This window comes from Halichoerus grypus, chromosome 5 (assembly GCF_964656455.1).
Source record: "Halichoerus grypus chromosome 5, mHalGry1.hap1.1, whole genome shotgun sequence".
NCBI lineage: Eukaryota > Metazoa > Chordata > Mammalia > Carnivora > Phocidae > Halichoerus > Halichoerus grypus.
Genome location: NC_135716.1, coordinates 112146699 through 112167342, shown reverse-complemented (window position 1 = coordinate 112167342; position 20644 = coordinate 112146699). Strand labels below are relative to the sequence as shown.

At 42.3% G+C, this 20644-nt stretch overlaps 1 protein-coding gene across 6 annotated transcripts in view; it reads right to left on the bottom strand.

Annotated features, from left to right (window-relative positions):
- TGFBR3 (transforming growth factor beta receptor 3) overlaps positions 1-14290 on the bottom strand; it is a 197995-nt gene extending 183705 nt beyond the window's left edge. For 3 of the 6 annotated variants that reach the window (XM_078072769.1, XM_078072770.1, XM_078072771.1), the window contains exon 1: positions 13963-14290. The gene's annotated coding sequence lies outside the window, so the exon portion shown is untranslated. Of the gene's footprint in view, positions 1-265; positions 368-13962 lie in introns of all 6 variants that reach the window. The other 3 variants (XM_078072766.1, XM_078072768.1, XM_078072767.1) reach the window with 2 other exon arrangements.
- Positions 14291-20644: the final 6354 nt, after the last annotated feature.

Below are 20644 nucleotides of genomic sequence, written 5' to 3'. Positions count from 1 at the left end.
TATGTGATGATTTCATTCCAGGTATGGCTTTCCTACATCTGTTCACTCTAGAAAGAAGGATCTCAGTCTAGGTGGTAGTAGTAATAGTCTACATACTTGGCTTACAGTAGGCATCCAATGAAGGTACCAGAATGGGCAGCAAGTATAAAACACGACTATGTACATTCCAGTTAAAAGTATGGAAAGATGGTGAATTATCAAAATATTTCTCAATAATAAATGATAAACCAACAAATAAGAGCTGTGTATAAGAAAGAACCTATACCTCAGGCAGCTTCAAAGGAACAGGAGAGACAGGAGTTCTGATATCTACGTGTTTTACAAGCTCAGACAAGTCACTCCATTCTGGGCTTTAATTTCTTCATCTCTAATATGAAGAGAGAAAACAAGAAAATCTTTTATTCTATATCTTACTTATAGTTGTCCTTATATGGACTAACAACTAATTTTGAATCCCTCCTATAAAATGAGACTTCAAATACACTTGTGGAAATTTGAAATACATGATCATGTAATGGCTAGTATGAATGACTTCACAAAACTGGAAGGTATTATCCAAGAAAAACATTCAATTTGACAACATAAGTGTAAATAAGATACTAATACTACAGTAGCTATTTTTAATACATAGCTTATATAAACAAAAAATATTTAAATCATTATTTTCTGAGCACTGTAGGCACACACAAAACTTGAATTTTGTCAGATCTGCCCATTTTATCAGAACTGCCTATTTTGGGGGCACCTGGGTGGCTCAGTTGGTTAAGCGTCTGCCTTCGGCTCAGGTCATGATTCCAGGGTCCTGAGATCGAGCCCACGTGGGACACCCTGCTCAGCGGGGAGCCTCCTTCTCCTTCTCCCTCTGCCTCTCCCTCTGCTTGTGCTCTCTCTCTCTCTCTCTCAAATAAATAAATAAATACTCTTAAAAAAAAAAAAAAAAACCCTGCCATTTTCCTCAAACTCCATGAACTCTACTCATTCCCCTCACCTCATTCTAAAAACCATTCTGATTAATCCCACCCACTGTGAACACAGTCTCCTTGACATTTTGTGTATAATTTGTTCCATGTTATCTTCTACTCAGAGCCGACCCAGAATGTTAGAAATAGAGAACATTCACTCCAGCCCTCTAATTTTACAGATTAGCAAACCAGGAATTAGAAAGGCTCGGTGACTGGCCCACCGTTACACAGCTAGTTAGTAGCACAGCCAAGACTTGTCCACATGCTGCTTTGTAATTATTCTGTGGTTGTTCGTGTTTTTATTCCACATTCCCCTTCTTATTTAGAGGCTAACACGTTGCTTTCCTCTTCCGACCCCACAAAATATCTCAGCTACCACCTGCTGAGCACCTACTGTGTTTTTCACAATTTCTCATTTCATCCTCTCAACGACCCAACAAGACAGATATCCTTTACTCTATAGTGAGAAAAGTGAGGCTCCCAGACGCTCAACCACCCCTGGGCCACCAGCTGGTTAAGTCCTGGCACCAGCTTCTGAGCCCAGGTCTGTCTGATTCTCTTAACACTACAAACGGGAGCTTCTCCTCTATGGATGCCAACCAGGCCCTGCACAGACGGTCACCTTCTAGCTAGTGGGCAGCCTGATTCAATCCGACCTGAGGTAACTTATTTTGTTTTGAAACCAGAGAGGCGAGGCTCAATTAGTTTTATTTTACTTCATTCATTCACTCAATAAACATGTATTAGCACCTACCACGTGCCAGGCACTTGTTCAGGAAGCTGGGGACACGGCAGTGAACTAAACATGATAATGTTTTCATGGAGTTTACCTTCTCATGGGGGAGACAGACAACAACTTTGTAATGTGTCAAGTGATGGAAGTCATATGAAAGAAAAATAAAGCAGGTTAAGGAGAAAGAGTGTTGAGAGGAGGGATGTTATCTTAGATAGGATGGTCATGGAAGGTGTGATGTTGTGATTTATAATGGAGAAATATATATTTGGTCTTCATCCCTGTTTCCGGCACAAAGTTCCTAAAATCCCTGGAATTTCCTAAGTGATGACAGGAATAAAGGTGTCTTTTGTTGTGTTAATGAGGTGACCTCCAGACCCTACCTCAGAATAGGGCTGCTTACCAGGAGAACCAACCAGGTCATTAGAGGGTTGGACCTTTCAGTTCTTTTTCAGAGAGGAGCTAGAGGTTGACTCAATTGCCAATGGCCAAAGATTTTTATCAATCATGCCTATGAACACAACCTCTGTAAAAAAACCCAAAGGATGGGGTTTGGAGAGCTGCCATGTTGGTAAATACATAGAGACTGGGGAGAGTGGCTTGCCCAGACAGCGTGGAAGCTCTATGCCCTTTTCCCACACCTTGCCCTATGCATCTCTTCCATCTGGCTGTTCCTGAGTTATATTCTTTTTTTTTTTTAAGATTTTATTTATTTGACAAAGAGAGAAGCAGTGAGAGAGGGAACACAAGCAGGGGGAGTGGGAGAAGGAGAAGCAGGCTTCCCGCGGAGAAGGGAGACCGATGCGGGGCTCGATCCCAGGACCCCGGGAGCATGACCTGAGCCGAAGGCAGACACTTAATGACTGAGCCACCCAGGCGCCCCGCTGAGTTATATTCTTTTATAAGAAACCAGTAATCTAGTAAGTAAAATATTCTTCTGAGTTCTGTGAGCCGTTCTAGCAAATTAATCAAACCCGAAGAGGGGGTGGTGGGAACCTCCAATCTGTAGCCTGTGCTTGTGACCCCTCAAGTGAGAGGGCAGTCTTACGCAACTAAGCTCTTAACCTGTAGAATCTAAGGTTATCTCTCCAGGTAGATGGTAAACAGTGTCAGAATTGCGGTGTTAGGGAAGACACCCCCCCACACACACACAGTGGAATTGGTTACCAGTTAGAGGGCCTGTCAGATGAGGTAGCATTTGAGCACAGGGGTGTGAGATAGAGCTAAGAAAGAAACGCATCCCAGACAGTGGGGATAGCAAGTGTAAAGACCCTGCAGGGAGTACGCACTTGGTGTGTTCGCAGAGCGGACTACAAGCAGCACAGTATAGCAGGATGTGTGGGGACCACTCCCGGCCTACCTGGGTTCAAATTCCTGCCCTGCCTCTTCCTACCACTGTAGCTGTGGGCAGCTTACTAAATACCTCCAAGTCTCAGCTATAAACTAGAAATAATGATTCTATTTCCCTAATGGGGTTTTTATTAGAATTAAGTAAATTAATAACACACAAAGCACTTAATACCTAGTATGTTCTTAGGTTTCAGGAAATGGTGGCTATGAATTTTAACTAGGTCATTGATAACATCTCCGTTCAAGACAATTTATTTTCAATTTGATAGTTTTGAATCCAAGGGTTAAATTACGCTGTTAGCTTTGTACATGGCCAATAACTTCCTCCTAAACCTTCGACTTCCTTAGCTGGGCTTCCTGTCCTGATGAGGAAGACTCTGTGGGAACCACACTGATGTTATCACAAAAAGAGCAGGAGGCAAATCACTCTAACATCCCTGTTACACTATTAGAGATTATACTCTTCATTCAATAACCCCTATCTCCAAGAATCAGATGCTTCTTCAGAACTGTAATTTATTGTCCCTTGGATTTAAGTCATTGGTTTCATAAAACAGATCTCACCAGTCTTGACTCCTCACTAGCATCACTGACAGAAGCAGGTGATAATTTCAACTGCAATCCTGTCTTGAGAAGGGTTAAAACTTCTCTTTAAAATTAGGACATAATTTAATTAAAAAAAAAAAAAAAAAACCTTTCTCCATTGTCCTTTGGCCTAAACTTAACGTTTCTTTTCAAAGAAATTAGAACATCAAAGCAAAATTCAAGAGTCATCTGGCCTGGCAGTCTCCAGACTGTTCCTTAGAGCACAGCCCTGAAGCAACTCAGGAAGGTACAGTGAGTGGCCCTGTGGATGGGCCCAGAGCCAAGGGAAGATGTCGGGGCCTCAGGGAAATTCTGCTCCTCTGCCCTATACCCTCTCCCCCTGCTCTTTTCTTTAATGCTATGTTTACTTTTCGTCTCTGCAACCCAATGGGTTAAAGGGCAAATCACAGGCAGAGAGAAACCACAGCAAGCCCAAGCCTGTGAGAGGTTAACTGGGAATCTTCCCAAACCACTTGTAAGGCTGGGGAGAGCCCACGGTTGCTGTTTTCAGTCAATTAAAAAGAGGTCAATGTTCTAGTATGACAGGTCTTGAATGGGACTTTTTAAACATCAGATTCTCATCCTTTTAGACAGACCTGATAGTTTTCCCTTTGTAATGCCATAAGTATATATTTTACTGGAGCTATAAGAAATCCACAAGATCTTCTCATTCATTTATTCATCTAATAAATATTTATCAAGGGCCTGCTCCATAATAGCACTGCTCCAGGTACAGGGATTCAGTAGGGAACAAAACGTAAAAATCCCTGCCCTCATAGAGCTTACCTTCTAGTCAAAGGAGACAAATTATAAACAAAATATATAACTGTATATGAGAGAGATAAATGCTAAGAAAACAAAACAGAGAAGAAGGAAAGGAAATATTTGGGGTCTTTGGTTTGGTTTGTTTCTTTGTTTGGGGTAAGGACCTACAGGAAGTGAACTCTGAAGATATGTAAGAGAAAAACATTCCAAGCAAAGGAAACAGCACGTGCAAAGGTCCTGAGACAGCATGTTTGGAATGCTCAGGAAAGAGCCAGCAGGCCAGGCCACTGGAGCACAGAGAGGGAACCAGAGAGCACAGGAGTGAGGTCAAAAGAGGTAATCGCCAAGGGAGTCATGGCTGGTTGTGTGTGGCTTTACAGATCATTGTAAGGATTCTGGCTTTTACACTGAGAAAGATAGGAACATTAGAGTGTTTTAAGTAGAGCAATGACAGGATCTGACTTAGGCTTTGTCAGGGCCATTCTGGCTATTGGGTGGAGTATACTGCAGAGAAATAAAGTAAGAAGAACTACTCCCCAGCTGTGTGATCTTGGGCAGGCCACCTAACCTCCCGGTACCTGGCTGTTCTCATCTTTAGAGGGACTTAAGGAGGATTATTTCTAACCACCACTCTAACCCCTAAACTATGATTCTGAGTTTATGTCCTTTGCATTTTCTATACAGTTACAGTTTATATCCACTGGAAGCCTCATCTCTCCCCAAACCTTTCACTGAAGTAGACCTGAGTTGAGGAATTCAATTTGACAATATACATTATAGGCCAAGCGCCTGCCACACTTTCAGGATACAGAGATGATGACACTCAATCCTACTCTAGGAAAGTCCACAATCTGGCAGAGAAAGAAAGTGAGTTCTCAGGAGGTAGCAGAAGTCCTGTAAGAGAAACTAAGGGAAGAAGCAACTAACCCCCCTGCCAGGAAGAGCTCTGTGTAGCTTCACCACAGACCCTGACAACAGAGAGAGAGAGAGAGCCTGGATGAGTAAGCAAGAGACCACCAGAGAAGGGAAGCAGGGGATGCTAAAGGAGAGAGAAGTACAAAAGCAATGCAGCATGAGAGCACAAGGCATGCTCTGGAAACCATAAGGACTCCAGTATGAGCATAGTGAGGTTCAGGGAGAAGTGGAAAGAGAAATGGCTTGAAAAAGTAGGCTGAGGCTACACTGTTAATAACTGGACATCTCGTGCCAAGGATAATGGAACAGCAGTGACTTTTAAAATACAAGAAATGAAAACACAGATCTGTGTTTTAGAAGGTACCAACCAAAATGGATGAATAATAATGGGAGAGAGAGATGTTGAAGCCAGGAAAACTAACTGGAGGACCTGTGCAGTAATGCACGGGAGACAATGATTTGGAAATGGAGAAAAAAAGGTCAGCTGAGATCTGCTAAAAAGGTAAGCCACATGTGGCTGGTGTTATTCAGGTCAGGGAAGTAAGCAGAAGGAAGTTTAGTGTGCCTGAGGCTCCTCGCTTGCTAACTGGTGCCATTTACTGACGGAGGAAATGAAGGATTGCGACTGGGGACCACAGAGAAAGAGCATGTTGGGTTTGGGACTTGGTTTTAACAGAAAGACCTACAGAACAACCAGGTAGCTGCTAGAAATAAGGGTATGAAATATAAAACTGGAAGTTACTGGCAGAGACGTGGCCATTGAGGCATGGAAATATGAACGACTAAATGTAAACTGAGAAGAGAAGGGAAAGGGAAAATATAGAACATCAGAGAATGCCAGCACGTAGGGATCAAGCACTGGAAAAGAAACCTGAAGAGAGATGGGGAAGGAAAGGGGAAAACCTGAAGTAGCTCCAGGGAAATTAAGATGATTAAACGCGGGGAAAAGACAAGAGTTAAGCAGCAAAGGCCCCTGAGAGAGGACAATGGAGATAGATGCTGACTGAAAGCAAGCACGAATTTTGCACTTTGCACCTTTTCTAGCACCTTGATATGTCTTGGTATGGTGGGTGTGGGAGCCTGCCTTGCAGCAGGCTGAAGACTTTAACAGGAGGTGAGAAGAAATGAGCCAATAGCCAAACACCACTAGCCCCAACAGACGACCTTGTTACCAAAGATTCTGTACCATGAGGAAAGTTTTATTCAATACTCTGTGGAGGTGTAAGGTGTGAGAAACAGGAACTAAGATCTGCTGGGGGTGATCTTCTGGCAGCAGAAAGGAGATTTCTTAGTTAACACCTGGCTCTCACAGGACCACTAATCCTGAAACTAGCCACAGGCATTCAGAAAGCCTAAGTGCTTCTGACAAGTGACGAGGACACAAGATGCACCCACACATCCAACTTCCAGTTAGGCTTCTCACACCAGCATCCCTAGCCTTTCTTCACCAGCAGAGTAATGCTCAGCAGCAGGGACCACATTTCCATCTGAGTAAGGTAAAAAGTGTAACAAAAACCCCACAGCACCGACTACCTGGTATGATGCTGGGAGTCCATAACCAGACACCTTTGGGACTGGAAAAGGCTTACCAAAAACACCAGTCAGTGTCAGCAGAATCTGCCTGACTACTCTTCTCTTTGCTCTCTGAGAAACAAAAAGGAGCTGAGGGAAGAGTTTTTAATCCCAGATTTATTCTTAATTTCCGATACAAAACACTTGAGAAAAATTTGAAAGCCAACCAGAAAGACTAACAGATTTTTTTTAAATGTGCATCTACAGTCCTTTCTCCTTTACCCTCTACAAAAAAGCAACCCAACCCCCAAATGATCATTTTCCTTGGCTTGATTTCCCTATTTTTGTGATATATAATTGGAAACAGACTGCTTGTTCCTGGCTTCAGAGAACAGGATCTTCGGGGTTACAGGAATTGCCAACTAGAGAACCTCGGCCTTAGCAAAGTTTCTTTTGCAAACCTTTTACCTATATACCTACTTAAAATATATCTTAATTCCAAAGAAAACACTTAAATCCCTCATTACTATACAAAAGTGCATTTTGTCCTAATGAATTAGATGCTACCCTCCCTTGTCTACATGGTTAAGCTAAACAGAATTCTGCTTTGTGTTCAGTTATCTCCCGTTTGAACATCACCAAAAGCCCTACACCCAGCAAGGTATCTAAATGGGATGCTTTCTGGAACTATTTTGAAGAATTTAGTAGGACAAGTTCTACAGGAAACCTTATTAGCCCACACACTAAATGAAATTAAAATCTTGAATATCTTAGAAAGCAACAACTCTAATAATGAAATAAAGGACGCCACAAACTGAAAAAGGCATAAATACAAAAAAAAACAAAAAACAAAAAAAGTGAAATGTGAAGTGTATCAAGTAGGTCTTCCTTCCCCTGGCTCCAAAAACATGATGCATCCAATGGTTGTGCAACAACTGTAATGGATGAATATGATGAATACAAAAGAAAAAGATAGGTGTGTCTTCACAAAGTTGGTTGTTATCCTAAGTAATTTTTTCATGGTTCAGATGGTATATGATGAATACACGACCGGTAACAATCTCTATAAAGACAGAAGAATAAGAAAACTAAGGAATGTCTGCTCAGAAAGGCTTTAACAAAAAGAGATAAACCAGCAATAGTAAAGATGCCCATTTAGAAGATCAGAAACTTCTCCCACACATATAGGGAAGACCTTACAATGTAATAATGCAAAATGTACGTAATGAGTCAATGGTGCTTTCCCTCAAACTTGAAGTTAATTTGCCAGCCAACTATACGAAGTCTAATATAACAAAATGAGACATTTATTCTTTATGGACACTCAGAAGAGAGTTTTGTGTTTGAGTATGTTTTGTTCTAAAGGAAAAATAAAAAAGAGGTAACTCATAACAACACAGGCAGTGCCACACAAAAGACACAGGGCTTTGAGATTGGAATCTAAATATTTTACTTAAAATAACCTTCCAATTATATATATACATTTATATATATATATGTATGCCACCTTCTGCTCCAGCAATCATCATACAGTTAATTGCGAAATGAAATCTGCAAATAGGCACCGGCGTATTTTTGCATCCAATGACCGATTTCATACTGTCAAAATACATAAACCACTAAAAATGCTAACAGAATTATACTCCCAAAAGGGAATCTTTTCACACACCAAACTGAAATTAAGCATTCATCAAGTTTCCGTTAATAAAATAGTAAATAAGAATTTAAAAAAAGAAATCCAAAGTTCTGCTCAACCGTCCACCTGGTCCATTTGGTGTTCTTACCCATCAGTGGTGGTTAGTCATCAGACCTATAAAACCGCAGACCTTCTTCCAGGGGAATCCAATCAACAGGAAAGCCCAGGGACTAGTATTATAAAGACTGTTTTCTAAAGATCATTTTTTCAAGGACTAATCAACTTAAATGTGTTTTTACAAATGTTCCATCTGCAATTTCACACAAAATCCTGACCTTCAGCATGTACCAGGGAAACGAATTATGTACTTGGAAGGACAAACAAGTAGATGCTTCTTCCTCTGCAAACAGCGCCCCATTCTGACCCCCTTTCCCCTGGAGTCCAGTGTCCAAGAGATAGGGAGAGTATATGCTTCTGTATTACCATCCTTTTTCATAAAGTAAAGATAGAGATAACATTTTAGATTTAATTATAAATTATTACTGTGGCAACAATTTAACATTAAATCCTAAAAATGAACTTTGCCACACTCTATTCTAATTCAGAGTCCTCTTGCCAGACTTGAAAAAAGTTTCAGCACAAACGTCAGTATTAATCTTTTTTTTTCCTATGATTACCTTAAGCAGGAGATATCAGGATGGCCTAAGGGCATGACTCTAGGGCTCTTATTTCAGACTTTCAGTAATAATCTCAATTTTAAAAGGTACCATGCCCTGTAAGTATACCCTTAGTTATCCTCTTATTAAGTGTTGAAGTTTGACCTAGAAAACTAAAGAATAAAAAATGCGTAAGGTCCAAATCAGAGTGGCCTCAAGCAGAATGTTTACAAATGTTGTTTCAAACACTAATATTGCACACATCTTGGTTGAGAGATAAGAATCACTACTCTCCTTCTGAAAGAAGGAAAAATGCTCGGAAATCTGTGCTAAATTTTAAGCAAGGACTTTGCAAACAGAGAAAATAAAGCTCAATGTCACTTAACAAACAAATGTTCTATTTCAAAAGATATAAAACAAGAAATCTAGAAATGGACAGAGCCCAGGAAATGAACCTAGATCATTTTTTATAAAGTCCTTCCAAGCTGTGTTGATTTATTTCAGCTTGACTAGAAACCAAACAAATTAGTTTGTGTTTTATGAAAAAGAGACAATGCTATCATTCCAAGTGTTAACTCTGAAGATGTGAAACCAGAGAAATTACTGCCATGGATCTTGGTGCAGTAATTTTCTTTCAAAGCCACAAAATCTCTTACTGAAATTGTTCAAGGCTCATTGTTATTTGTGGAAGGCTAGCTTTTCATATCACCTAGATTCGCTCTTTTACATTCCAATCTGTCCATATTTCTAGAGGTGATACAAGATTACTTACAAGTTACAAAGTCCCCTAAAAACATTTACTTACTTGAGTTATGCAAATTTCAAAAGGTAGTCAATATTAAGTTTCAAAATTTCAAAAGTTAAAAATCACAAGGAAAATGCTCCAATGTACAAAACAAAACTGATAAAAATCATTTTCAAATAGCTGTTAAGAGCAAAAAAAGGGCGAAGATTAATTCCTTTAAGTCTTAAAAAGAATAGGACAATACCTTCTTTTAAGCAAACCAATTCTGTCAATCTATAAAGGCTTTCCAAGACAAAGCCTTAGGAAGCCTTAAGGCATCTTGGCCCCCTGCTATCAGAGGCTGGAAAGAGGACAGCTAATTTGCCAAACTCCAAGACCAGGAACCAGAAGTCTATTAGCGGTAGGGGGCTGAAAAATGTTTGCTGAAGAGTATGAACTATATCAGAGCATGAAAGACTAAGTTAAATCCTAAATAAGATGTTACCCTGAAGTAACTTTTGCAATGCTGAGATTTAGAAAGAAGGGACTAAATTTGAAAGTTATTTTTTAAAAGGATCCACATGACCCTAGCTTGCTAAATGAAATAAAGTCAAAACTACCTGATACACAAGAAACAAGAAAGGAAACTGGCCTACAAAACTGCAGGCAGATTGAAAACCTTTTTTAAAACTCAGTTTCAGGGGGCGCCTGGGTGGCTCAGATGGTTAAGCATCTGCCTTCGGCTCAGGTCATGATTCCAGGGTCCTGGGATCGAGCCCCACATCGGGCTCCTGGCTCAGCAGGGAGCCTGCTTCTCCTTCTCCCTCTGCCTCTCTCCCTGCTCATGCTCTCTCTCTCTGTATCTCTGTGTCTCAAATGAATAAATAAAATCTTTATTAAAAATAAAAAATAAAATAAAATAAAACTCAGTTTCAGGGGCGCCTGGGTGGCTCAGTCGTTGAGTGACTGCCTTCGGCTCAGGTCATGATCCCAGAGTCCTGGGATCGAGCCCCCATCGAGCCCTGCATCGAGCCCCACATCGGGCTCCCTGCTCAGCGGGAAGCCTGCTTCTCCCTCTCCCACTCCCCCTGCTTGTGTTCCCTCTCTCGCTGTGTCTCTCTCCATGAAATAAACAAATAAAATCTTTAAAATAAATAAATAAATAAATAAAACTCAGTTTCAGAGGCACCTGGGTGGCTCAGTCGGTTAAGCGTCTGCCTTCCACTCAGGTCATGATCCCAGGGTCCGGGGACTGAGTCCTGCATTGTGCTCCCTGCTCAATGGGGAGCCTGCTTCTCCCTCTCCCTCTGCTTGCCTCTCCCCCTGCTTGTGTGCGCACGTGTTTTCTCTGTCAAATAAATAAATAAAATCTTTAGAAATAAATGAAACTCAGTTTCACTGTTTTTCCAAGTATGTTAATTCTTAAATAATGCTTGTATTATATTTACAAGAATGAGTGTCTATAGACACTTCACACTTCTACTAGACAAGTATGATACTTCTGAACTATTACTATTTACTAAAATATAAGCCTCTGAAGAATGCCTAGAATTGCTGTTACTCAGGATAACAATCCCTCACTGTCTTGCACTTGGAAAATGTTGATGAGGAATGATAATGACAGGATTATAAGTACACCATCCTCCCTGAGAACAAATTCACTACATCCAATTTTCTACAAAAGACAAATGAGGATCATTACAAAAAGATTCACAGTGGATCTCTTTGGACTCCCAGTTCTCCTGGATAACTTGAAATATTATTCAAAGTGCACAAAATTACCTTACATACACTTAGGGAAAACAAACGGAGAAAATGACATGTGAGTATATTTAATATCTGTCCAGCCACCAGAGTTCTTGACATACGTCCAACATATAGGGCTGGTCCTCAAGGTCATTCTTATTGTAATCAGTTGAAATTAAACCCAGTTTTCCACTGTAAACTCAGAAAGCAATTTGGTGATTTTGCTAGATAAAGCCACAACGTTTTCCGTTTCTGAAATGTATGTTTGACACCCTAAAAACTGGTTTAAGTGCCTGACAGACATCAATGGTGTTGATGGGTGTTATACTCCCCCTATTGGCTGATAACTCAAAGTAACAACGGATTCCCCAGGGGTTGCCTTTGAAGTGCTGGGGTTCAAAAGTAAGTTGGTGATTTTTATATTTAAAAACATGAGCTGGATCAACAGTTGTTAAGCAAAGCTGCCATATAATGGTCCGATTCCATCAAAACAGGAAAAATTAAAGTTGACAAATGACAAAGACAAACTGAAGGGCTGAAAATATGCTGAAGCCTTGAAACACTAAACAATGCAGAATTAAAGCCAAAAGCAGAGAACACCAAGAAACAGAGCAACATCCTTTAACTGACACAATGGCATGAAATCAATTTCATTTTAATAGCCCTTAAGGGGGTAAGAATTATTTCCCTGCCTCCTGTGCCAACCCCAAGCTGTTTCCTAAGGAAGCCAAGTAACTCTGACGATGTGTAGAGAATAAAAGAAATTAAGAATAAAGATTCATATTAATACCAATCAGGGTTCTGTTTTTAATTACTTGGATCCAGTTTCAGAGCTGTAATGCAGCACCCCAATAAGTACATCACCTAAATTAATTACAGATACCTTATTCCTGTTTCAAGGGGTATGTCCAACTAAAATGGGAAGCTGAACAACAGCAGAAGACCCTGGGCTCACTGCACACAAATCTGACTGCACCTCCTGCACTCGGTGACTAAGCTAGCTCTGAAGCCAGAACAGAAAGTTATGTTGCTAGGGCAAGTAACTAACCTCTATAGTCTCATCTGTGAAATGGGGCTAATAGTGTTTTAACCACAGAGTGGGTGTGAGGTTTAAGTGGTCCGCAAGGCATATAGGAGAGTGACACAGTTTGGGCTCAGTAAACGTTAGCTATTATTACTCAAGAAAAATAGCTGATTTCACAGTGAAATAACCGTTCGCAGCCTTAAAGTACCATTTCAGGAAAATTAAAAGGTCTTGACATGTGCTTCGTTACTTACAGACTTCTTTCCACCCAAACCGCTCACTTTTCTTCTAAGGGAGATGTTCAGAAAACGCATGGTTCCCCATCTCAGGCTGTCACTCTACCATCCTTTACCCTCTTTGCTCTTTTCCCATCACCTCTGGGCTCAGGACAAGCTGCTCTAACACTCGTGTAGCGCTTGCTCGGTGCCAGGCACTGTTCTAGTTACTTCACATATATTAAATCATTCAATCCTCACAGTGACTTTATGAGACCCATTATTATTCCCATTTCACAGCTAAGGAAATGAGCGATTTTCTTCTCTCAGCTCTTTTAGTACACACTAAATCCATTAAGTTCCACGGTGCCAAGGTAATTCACGCTTGACAACGCCGGCTCCCTACCCTACGTGATTCTGGAAAGTGGGCAAATGCCCTAATAATAACAAGTCTGCAAGCAGATTCTTCTAGCACAGCCCAAGATTTCCAGTTTGTTCTAATCAAATGAACATGCTAAGAGAAGCCTTCAAACTGACCTGGGTAATGGGCTAATCTGTTAACAGGGGGAGCGCTCTCTGCGGGGCTCCGGGCGGCAGCGATCCGCTCCGCCAGCACAACACCCGGAGGGCGCCCGCTGCGCCGAGCGCAGCTCCCGTCGGTGCGCGAGTCCCAGGGCGCAGCCTCCGCAACTGCAAATGAGTGCAAACCCACAACAAACCTTTCCCACCGACGCTGTCACGCGCCCAGATGGAAGTGGCCCGCGCGCCCCGCGGGGGTCGGAAGAAACCGCGGAGAGGAAGAGCGAGGACAGGCGTGCAGGAGGAGGCGTCTTCCCCAGGACAGCGCATCGCCCCGAGCGCTGCCCACCCGACCCAGGACGGCCGCTCCCCACGCACCGCGGGCCACGGGTCCTGGCTCCTCCGAGCGTAAACACTGCTGGACCAACACCGCCCTCCCAAGCCCGGGGGTCCGGGCGGCCGGTGCGACCCCGGCCGCGAACAGGCACGGAGCCTCGCGCAGCGCCCACAGGCACCGCGCAGCCTGCAGAGCCCGCGGCCGGAACGGGCGCAGGGCTAGTGGCGCGGCCAGGGGCGTCCCGGCGCGGGCTGTAGCGCCGCGGGGCCGGGCCCGCACGTACCTCGGAGGCGGTGTGTCAAGCGGAGATCCACCCGCCGCAAGTTGGAGGAAAGCGGAGGAAAGTTTCCCCGCCCAGCGCCCGGCGGCCGCGAGCTCCGGCGGTTGCTGCGCCGCGGCACAACTACGCCATCCGGACCCGCCGGGACTTTCACCTCCTGCACGGAGCTCCAGGAATCGCCCAGGGAAAGTGGCCGGGCACGAGAGCCGCCGATCTCCCTCCCTCACTCACTGGGAAGAGGAAAGCGCCGCTCGGCGTCCCCGAAACCCTCGATTACCCCCATCGGGCCGACGCAGCGCACTCGCTCTCCCTCACACACACACGCGGGCGGGGACGGGCAGGGCGCCACAGCAATCAGCGCGCGGGGGGAAGGGCGCTCCGCCGCCGCCCCACCGAGGGCTCCGCGCGGCGGAGAAACTCCTCCTCCCGCCGCCCGCCTCCTCTCTCCTCCCCCTTTTCCTCCCCTGCTGATGGATGAGTCCCGAGCGCTGCTGGAGCCAGCGTTTCCCTTCGGGCTGAGGAGGGAGGGAGAGAAGGAGCACGGGGAACCGCGGGGCTGCTGCGCGCCCGAGGTGGGGCGGCGAGTGGGTGTCTCAGTCCTGGGGGCGGTGGGGACGCGGACGCCAGCTGCACGGATCTGCTCCCTCAAACTGCGTCCTTCAAACTTTCCAGGTCTCTGGAGGCGTTGGGTTTTTATTTGGTTTACCTCAGTCTTGATAATAAAAATTCTAAATCCTCCAGTAAACTGATCACACCCTCTTGCCCACTCCTTAGCAAAGCCCCCCCACACACACACACCTGTACACATTCATCCTGTCCCTGTTTGTCTTTCCCACCCCTAATCCTGCTTGTTATCTCAAGATGCGCTCTGATGGTGGGCGTCAGTGGGGTCTTGCCTCCTCCTCTCACAGCGGAGAACGCCTTCCCCAGCCCTTCTCCCTGCTCGCTAAATAAATTAATACAAATAAAGGAGCTAGGTCAGCTTTACCGGCGTTACCCTAGCTTCGGCGCGATGGAAACGAGGGTGCAACTTCTGCGTACCTACCTGTGCCTGTGAACTGCCCATTGGACGAGTGATGAATGCAGTAAGCAGAACGCCACTTTGATACTCGTGCTTACACCTCGTTTTTCTATTAAACGACATCCTTAAGTCACAGGACACTGTTTTACCAACGGGCTGGTGAAATGATCATGTGCTGAGAGATTTCTGAGACTGGACTTCCAGTTGGACAAACAACTTAAACTCTCCGAGGCTGTTTTCTCCTCTGTAGAGAGAGGAACTTGGCCTAGGAGACCTCTCCCAGCTTTAAAGTCCTAGGCCTTTAATATACTGGAATGGAATAGAGAGGTTTCTTATACTATTGCTTATATTATTAGTTGGAAAGTTACTCCATTTCCCCACTTTGAGAAAAGAAGTATTTCTTACCCTCTTTCTCTTGTACCTATACAGAGGGAATCCAGGAGATACTTTCATAAAGGTCAAATCATCTTTGATTACCTGGCTTACTTTAAAAACCTCCTCAATGGACCATTCCTTCCTTACCAATATTTATTGAGCACCTACTGCTTGAGAGGGTTGAACTAGGCCTTGGAGATATACATAGCCATGATACCCTGAAGGCAAAGCAGTCTAGGTGAAGTTAGCCTCAGCTTTGATATAGTCTCTCTAGACTTAAGGCCTTAGATTTCTCATAGACTCAAATTACATAGTATTCGTGCCTCACAAGGTCAAATTTTAGTTTCAAGCGCAGACATGAACGCTTGAATTGGGTGTGAATATCTAATCCTACATTTAAACGTATCAATCATGTTACAACTTTCTAATTTCTTTTTTTTTTTCAAGTTTTTTTTTAAAGTAAACTCTACCCTAACTCTACACAACTTTGAGATCTCATGCTCTACTGACTGAGCCAGCCAAGCATCCCAAGGCTTTCCAATTTCTAAATAAAATGGCATGGTAGAAGAAGAGAGAGAGAAAAACCAAGTCTTAAGTAACTTAATTCTTAGGAGTGTCTTGCCTTTGAAGAGTGAAATGACTGTTCACAATGGAGCCAGATTCTCGATAATGTAACTATCAACATCTATTGAACAATTACTCTGTGCCAAGCAGAGTCCAAAACATTCTATACATGTGAATATATTTACTCCTCACAGCTCTATAAGGTTATATGCAAACTGAGGCCCATGTACAAACCTACATATATGCTAAGGCCTTATAACTTGTCACAATAGCGTAGCTAATAAGTGGGAGGTCCAGGATTCAAACCCACATCCATCTAGTTCTGAGCCCAAGTCTTCAACCAGCAGAGCATACTGCTCCCGAAAGCTTTACATATTGGCAAAATGAAAGGTTTGAGGGATTTGGGGCTGGTTGGGTTCTGGTGCGTGTGTGTGTGTGTGTGTGTGTGTGTGTGTGTGTGTTTTGTTTTTTGGGTTTGTTTGGTTTTGTTTTATTTTTTGGGGCAAAACATCTTTAAAATTCAGGGTTATTTAATTAGTTCTGCAGTTTAAATAGATGATATGGAAAAACACAAGAAATTATATAGGTAGTTACAAAACTGACAATGTCTAGAGGTATTTTCTCTTCAAATCTTTACAGTAATAATATGATATTATTTTCATAAATCCAGAAACCAGAAACATTGAGCAAAGCTTTAAAATAAACTAACATTTTTGGTTCCCCAGCAAAGTTCTAAAAAAATGATTCCCCTATCTTTTATTAAGGGCAATATTAACTGATTTGGGAGGAATGAATCCTCTCCTTTCATTGGTTACGAATCAGGACTGCTTCCAAGTTATAGTATTTGTCACCATAATATACAAGATTCCTTTGGTCCAAGGTGGTGTCTTGCTCATTTTTTCTGAAATTTTTCAGAAAGAATTATAAGCAGAGGGCTGAAATAAAGAGGTGCACTTTATCGCACTTAGAAAAAAATGTGTGATAGCCAGAGTCTCAGTAATTTACTGAGGCTGTGTTTCTCACAAGGAACCTCCCCTCCTACAGGTGCAGAACTGTTCATTTTACGAGGACTCATATTTAGTGACCTATCTCCAGATACTGTTGATTGGCAGACAACTGAACAAATTCATACTAACCTGTTTATGTTCCTTATAGAAGCAAACACCTCAAATTTCTGAAAAACTGTATCATTAGAAAATCATTTGGTTTTTCTTTTTTAACAGGTCCTCATATAGTACTTCGCACATGCTTTGCACTTGACAAAGTCTAACTCACTAAATCCTTATAATAGCTCTAGTATCCTCATTTCACAGATTAGAAAACATGAAAAGAGAACTCAAGTAACTTGTCCAAAGTCACACAACCAGCAAGTGGCAGAGCCAGGTCCCCTGGCCCCACAGTCTGCTCTGAACATCCACTTTGGGCTGCAACAGGTCAAAGACAGCCTCCTTCCACGCATAGAGAGAGTCTTATTTCTTTAGGCTCAATTCTTTAAAAGTTTCAAAAGATAAAAACAAAAGTTTGTGTAGGAGAAATATTACCCACTACCACCACATAAAAATAGATTACTTTCACCCAGTAAAGGGGAGAAGGGACCCTAACTTTAAAGGTTGTCTGAAACAGCCAACATCTTGGAGGCAATTGCATAACTATTCTTAAGAATGTGTGACAGAACATGAACCAAATATTCCATAGTGTTGTGACAGGATACTGGTCTACGAACTACAAATATGTGCTCCTATTTTCTCCTTGGTTGACCTATTACTACAGACAGATTTACTACTTTATTTCTAAAAATTGCCTATAAAGATTCCAATTCATACCTGTAGGTGTTTTCTATAGCAACATAATCTAAAGCCACATTTTCTATATCTATACCCAAGATTAGAATTTGGTTTTCGCTGATGAAATTTGTGGCTGGCCAATTTCAAATTAATGAGGAAAACGTACTGTCAGATGAACCTGCATGCAGAGCAGAGCCCAAAACAGACACCTGATTCAGGCCTGAGGGATGCCTCAGAGAATTTAGAAATAAAAATCCAAAGCAAATTCCCTTAGAGTAACCACAGTTCCTGCAAACTTATCATTTCCTGTGCCGGTGCAGGAACCTCCAATGGAGGCTTCCACAATGCACCTTCAATTTCCCCCTCGGTAGGGCTTCTGACAAAGCAGGAAACCTCACACCATTTCAAAGTAACAGCAACCCCCCCTAAGATCCCTGTGGTCTTAGCTCCGTAGGGGATGTGGCAGACTGCCTGCTCCCGCTGTCTCAGGGAGCAGGGATTTCAGAGGGAAGACTTCACCCTGGCCCCCACCTCCACAGCTGCCCTGTGGAGAACTTTTGTTTTGGCCTGGAGAAGGAAAAAGAAAAAAAAAATTACAAACCAGGACATGTTATTTTATGTGGGAAACCAAAAAAAGACAAGGAGCACCCAGTGAATATCTGTGAATATTACAAATTTCATCACCTTCATTTTGACAAATATAAGAAACTACTAAAAATACCCAAATTTTTTTAAATACCCAAATTTTAAAATTATTATTGCCATTGTTATTGACCTTCTGTTATTACTGTTGTTATTATTGAGCACTTACTCTGTGGAAGGCCTTGATTTAAGTTTGGCCTTATAAAATTCATTTCCAAACATATTTTGAAAATGGATATTTCCATGTATTCATTACAAAGTTACTTGTTATACATTTCTTTAGGTCACTCACTATTCTTTTAATATGTAATCTAAGCAGGAGGGTTTCTCAACTGGGTTCTGCAGACACATTCTTTTGATTTCAGTAATGAGTTCAATAAGAAGTTTGTTTTCATTTTGTATTTTTGTTTTAATGATAATGACTTTAGTTTTCTTAAGTCAGTGTTTTTCAAAGTGGGAAACTTATTCCCAGAGGTCCCTGCGAATTTTTTCTTTAAAAAGAGTCTTTACATTGTTAACATTTGAGAAATGTGTTATAAAATATTTAATTAAAATTTCCTTTAAAGTTTCCCCAGCTTACTCTTACAATTTATGCTGCTTTCTGGAAGACATTAGTTTCTTTCATGTTCCAAAATCCAACCAATATTCACTGAAATTTGCTAAGCCATATTAAGTGGTAAAAGATATAGAGGTGACAGGAAATATAATAAAAAGATAACTAAGGAACAAAAAAATATTACATGTTAACTATCAAATGTGACTGTAAGTGCTAGGAAAATTGAGATGATCAGAGCAAGGTAAGAAGTGAGCTGAGGATTCAGCGGATGCAGACAATTGAAAGACCATTCTGAACAATGACAAAGGAATGCAAAGCCTATAAAACAGGAGTGCCTGAGAGACTGGTCCTAAGAAAGACGCTAGAATAAGAATGGATTATTCACTGTCCTGTAAGAGACTATAAGGGCCTCACAGTCCTGTTTCCATCAGTCCCCATGAGAAATCCAAGGCTTCTTGGCCACCTGAGTGGCTCAGTTTGTTGAGCAACCATCTCTTGGTTTTGGCTCAGGTCATGATCTTGGGGTCCTGGGATCAGGCCCCACGTCGGCCTCATGTCAGCCCCATGGTGGCTCTGCCCTCAGCGGGAAGTCTGCTGGAGATTCTACCTCCTTTCCCTCTATTACTCCCCACCCAACTTATACTCTCTCTCTCTAAAATAAATAAATAAATCTTAAAAAAAAAAAAGAAAGAAAGAAAGAGAAAGAAAGAAATCCAAGGCTTCTAAGTCATTGCTTATCACCTGGATTCTTAACATCATATGGCTCTCAACATCCCCTAACTTAATTCAATCTTTCTCCCTTTCTCAACCTCCAGTTTGCCGTCTGAGATTTATGACAAATTAACAGTAAAATCCCTTGTATATTCTGCCTCTGGAAAACTCTGGGCCCTCAGTTCTTTGACTTTTTCCTTTCCAGTGACCAGCTTTTCCACCCTACTGCACTTGCTTACTACCATGATAATGTCAGGGTCTGTTCATCAGAAATAACTGCTCCACCTCCCGAATCTCAGTTTCTTTCTTTTTTTTTAAGTTTTATTTATTTATTTGAGAGAGAGAGAGAACATAAGTAGGGGGAGCGGTGGGGAGGGGTGAGAAGCAGATTCCCCACTGAGCTGAGAGCCCGATGATGCGGGGCTTAATCCCAGGACCCTGAGATCATGACCCCAGCTGAAGGCAGATGCTTAACCAACTGAGCCACCCAGGCACCCCCCAAATCTCAGTATCAAGCATTCCTCTCTGACCCCCAGTCTTTACTGTTCCAACTCATGCCCTCTAGTATCTTGGCTCCAACAATTCTAATGATCCCCACCAGAATCTGTAACCCATTATCCCTACCACTTTTTCACCGTCCACAACCATGAGTGATCTCACTTTAAATTTAAGACCACAGTGCTCAATGGGTTCTTAATGCTGCTCAGCAATCCGACTATGTTTTCCTTATGAGCTCAGTCTCTTATTCTCCAAGAGGTTATTTTATTTCTCCTCCTCTTTCCTCAAATCTTCATACCTTCCACCCTCTACTTGAACTCAATTGATGACTTTGCTTCATATTTTACTAAGAATATTGAAGAATATTGAAGCCTTCAGAAGAAAATATCCTCACCTTCCAACCACCACATCTGCCAATTTATCTGTGTCTATTTGTCTCTGTTCTGATTTCTTTCTTTTTACTCTGCATGAATTGGTCCTCCTCCCTCTATCTGCACACTAGATTCCATTCCTTCAACTACTGAAGGACTTTCA